At 38.7% G+C, this 4,298-nt stretch overlaps 1 long non-coding RNA gene across 2 annotated transcripts; it reads left to right on the top strand.

Annotated features, from left to right (window-relative positions):
* The first annotated feature begins 1,384 nt into the window (after positions 1–1,384).
* On the top strand, positions 1,385–3,644 carry LOC107707662 (uncharacterized). Of its 2 annotated transcripts, XR_001636282.1 has the most exons (3): positions 1,385–1,411; positions 1,595–1,670; positions 2,971–3,644. It is a non-coding gene; the product is annotated as an uncharacterized LOC107707662 (long non-coding RNA). The 2 variants fall into 2 exon arrangements; XR_001636281.1 differs by lacking the exon at positions 1,385–1,411 and having other exon boundaries at positions 1,418–1,670.
* The last annotated feature ends 654 nt before the right edge of the window (positions 3,645–4,298 follow it).

The raw sequence follows: 4,298 nt of genomic DNA, 5'->3' as shown, positions 1-4,298 counted from the left end.
ATGACCAGCTAACATTAATTGACTAATCATATCAGCAGCACATGTGAAAGTGTGAATGAGTACTAGTCAGGTTAAATCACTATCATAATAATTAGATTGTAAGAGCAGACTGATTGCTATAAAAGGAGGGAAGAAGCGCTTCCAATCATTGTGTTCTTGTTAGCAATGGTTACCTCCAAAGAAACGCATGCAGCCATTATCGCTTTGCATCAAAATGGCCTCACATGCAAGGAAATTGCTACAAAGAATATTGGACCTAGAACCATTTCGGGACCATCAAAAACTTCAAGGAAAGAGGTCCGACTGCAGTGAAGAAGTCTTCAGGACGTCCTCCTTTACATATACATATTTGAGATACCACAAAGTCATGAGAGTAAATCCTAGTGTTTTAAAAGGGTGGAAAACAACTTTCAAACTGGTGCGTTAGCTTTGAGGCATGATTTTTTTTTTTTAGAGCAACCTTTTATGTGTAAATGTAAAAAAAAAATAGATTTTTGGTTTTATGACTCCTTTTAACATATCGCCAATTATTTTGGAATTCCAATAGAGTATGATTTGTGATCTGATCACTTATAGCCATCCTTCTTACATTGTGTGTGCCTCTTTTGTCACACTATAGTGTTTGTTGCAAAATCCTATAGGACTTTATTTGAAGCACTGTAATTACTATAATACTACAACTTCTCATCTTTGCTTCTGACTCTTAACTTGTTTGGTTTCATGCTGTCAGAAGCTAATATTCCGAGGCACACAACACACTGTGGTCTCTCTTCATTCCCTACTGATGTACTGGTGAATTCATATTTTCTTGTTTTTAAAAAACTGTCTACACCGGATGTGATGGTTTTTGCACCATGCTCCAAATGCTTGATCATGCTGTCTACACTGGATGTCTCAACACAAATGTTGCAAATCCATTTGTCCTTTGTGTCAGAAGTTGTGTGACTGTTTGGAGTGCATCAGAAATAAAACAGGCCATCAGTTTACTGTCGGAAATTTGTAGTGGCTGAGTAGACAGACTCTGATTTTAATGGGCTCTATTTGCTTTTGTCGCGTCACGCTTCTCATGTCTGGTTTAGACGCGTTGTTTTGGTAGCTGTGACATTTAAAGTAGATTCATCATCTGTTTTATGTTTACCTGGCACTGGCAATCCTTTCACAAACTTATCCATGCTTAGTGCAAGACCATGCTGTCACAGTTATGTTTGTCAGTTTTGTTCATGGACTTTAGATTTGACATTCACAGACTTTTAGTATATGTTGGTCATTAGTTCCCGTTTCCTTTGTTTGATTTCCCGCTCCTCGTTTGTAATCATTAGTCTCCAGCTGTGTTTGATTTATCATCTCGTTTGTGTTGCCTTTATATACTCTTCCCTCAAGTTCAGTCATGGTCAAGTCACCGTTATGCTAGGTTGGTTTTGTACCTTCTGTCTGCCTGCCTTTTTAGATTGTTCATTAAACATTGGATGTTGGAATTTATTCTTCTGTCTTCACCTTCTTGCCTGCAAGCAACTGTGACACATGCATCTTTCATTCATATTTTCACATGGCTCCCTGCAATACTCAATTCTGATTCTTCAATCATGCCATCCAGCAGGCTGTTATTCGACGAAAACAACCGCTACAACTTATAACAGACTGCTCAAGAGAGTACTGTGAGTCATCTTGAGGTAATACAATGTGAAATTAATATTTTTGTGTTTAATTATTTACTTAAGTGGGACAATTTCACTGTGGCGTCTTGTATCACCCTGAAGATTTATTTTATATCACCTGCTGTCAATAAACTATCCTCTAGCCTTGCCATGACCCCTTTTTTATAACTCCGCCCCCAGTTTGGGAACCACTGCTGCCGAGTGAAAGCAAACTGGGAATTCCATGTTCAATTGATATTAAAATCTTCAACAAACACCGTATTGTGATTGTCTGCATAAACTACAATATTTTATCAAGGTACTGTTGATCTGACTATCTCCACAGCAGATCATAAAGCAGAAATCACCAACTAATGGCACACGTCACCATTGGTAATCACTTACATGGAGCGATGGAGATTTGTGTTAAAGTTCTTTCTTTCTGTTTGGTAACATTAAACGTAAAATGACATGATTTACAGTTCAGATACAGGTTTTCACAAAAAACCTTATAAATGATAAACATCACATTTGAGCATCTAAAAAAAAAAAAGGAATGAGTCAAACATATAAATCATAATATTAATTTAAAATATATAAAGTGTGCTAATTGTTTAGATTTTTAGAAGGCACATGAGCTTCTATCACATTTACAATACTGCGTGTTTGCTATGTAAAAACATGGGTCGATTTTCACATTAGTTTTAACTAAAACAGCAGACCAGCTTATTGGAAATGCAAATCACTGATCTGTATAATGATCAGTGATGCAAATTCTTTTTTTCTGTCAGTAGCTGGGGCTTTTCAACAAAGCAGAAATATAGTGGTTTCACCAGTAACGGCTGTACACAAAGCAGCTCTGCACTCATAAACACTGTTTTATCAAGCATTATAGGAAAGATTAAATGAAAATACCATTGAAACATTTTTGGAGACAGTCGGTTCCCTTCAGCGCCCATATTTATTCAATGAAATTTACAACTTTTTGAAGTTTAATCATCACATTAAGCTATATCGTGATTCTTGTCTTTCCGTCCCCAAATTTAAGACCTTTTAAAATTGAAATTAAGACTTATATCATCGGCCTGGGGGAATATTTAAGACATATCATCAGAAGTGTACATCAGGATCATCAGGTGTTCCGGCTCCTTAAACACTACAGACCCTCCTCTGGGGCAGGCCACCTTGGGTGATCAATCTTAGGCATGTGTTTTATAGTCAATTGCTATTTCGATCTAAACCAGATCCACAATCCCATTGTTTAGATCTAAACCGAGTTAAACTGCTCATTCTTTTTCTCAAATTTCCCTTGCTTGCCAAATTATTTTTTTTTTAGGTCGAAGGTGAATATCTCTAGCTTTGGGGTCAGGAGGTGAAACTGCCAGATGCAAAGCATCAAGCATCTACTAGTCCTTCCCCCTAAAAGTCAAGACGAACCGGACCAACATCATCCCCTGTGGGGACAACCACTGGATGTGTTAACTTCTAATCTGAGAATTTTCATACTGGCCTTCATGATTTTTACCACTACACCAAAAAATCAAGATGAGTGCAAGGGTTTTGGGTGCAAAATGTGCTGTTGCGTGAGAGGTGCTAATCAACTGTAAAAGACTGGGCTCCAATTAAGGCCCGTTAGCCCCAGCCCACCGTCCCTGCATGCTGTCCAAGTGGACCTGGGGGGCTGGATACTTACCACTCCCCAAAGCAACTTTTCGTTAACACCGCTAGGTATCCAGGTCACTTGAGAAAAGGCTGTGAGAAAGGTCTCTTCTTAGGGCCCTTTGTCAGCCTGGGAACAAGCACAATTTGAGGGGACTGTCATTTCCCCCTCTGCCGACTTAAAACAGGGAGTCCATTGACGAACAAAGCACCCGTATAACAACGAGAAACCAGTTGCCAGGTCCTTCATTCCCCAAGGATAGACCCCATAAACTCAACTTGGGCTGAGAGTCGAGACTGGCAGATGCACATTTCTGTACGGCAAGCTTCTAACAGCCCTTCCCTCTAAATTTAATGTCAGGTGCAAGAAGTTCTAGGATAAGCTAGGTGAACCATGCCCCGTGAACCCATCTTGGTTCTGCACTCTCAACCATGCTAACCATTATTTTTTCTTTTTTTTCTTTTCTATCAACTTTTCCAATGTTTGTTGCCCATTTCAAACCTCAGTCAATTACAATCCTCCACATAAGAAGCACCGAAAACCATTTACCAATCCACTACTGAACACTGCAGTTCAAGCATGACCTTTGCCCTCCCAAAAAGACCCCACCCATCCAGATCCCTTCCCATTTTGAGAATTACTTTATTTTCTCTATAAGGGAGTATTCAGAACAGAGAATGAATTTGGAACATCGTCCCCTCATAACCCCCATGACCATCATAACTCCCATTTTTCATCCTTTGTTGTTTTCTTTTGTTATTATTTCGTTATTTTATACATGGAGTAACCAAAGCTGGCTTAATTTGAATTATTTTTGATTCCACGCATAAACGTTGTTTTCTCAAAAACACGAACATGTACATTCATGCTGCTCACATATTATTGTAGCGCAGTTTGTGCTGAATACAGTGTTATCAGACTTTAGCCATTAATATGTTTTTAAGATACTGAAAAAAACAGAAGCCCTGTTCTTTTGTTCCGATCCTGTTCTGATCTTCTCTACT

The sequence above is a fragment of the Sinocyclocheilus rhinocerous genome, unplaced genomic scaffold (genome assembly GCF_001515625.1).
Source record: "Sinocyclocheilus rhinocerous isolate Xijiao unplaced genomic scaffold, SAMN03320098_v1.1 scaffold955, whole genome shotgun sequence".
NCBI classification, from domain to species: Eukaryota; Metazoa; Chordata; class Actinopteri; order Cypriniformes; family Cyprinidae; genus Sinocyclocheilus; species Sinocyclocheilus rhinocerous.
The sequence above is the reverse complement of the archived record's forward strand: the minus strand, read 5'-3'. Positions and strand labels throughout refer to the sequence as shown.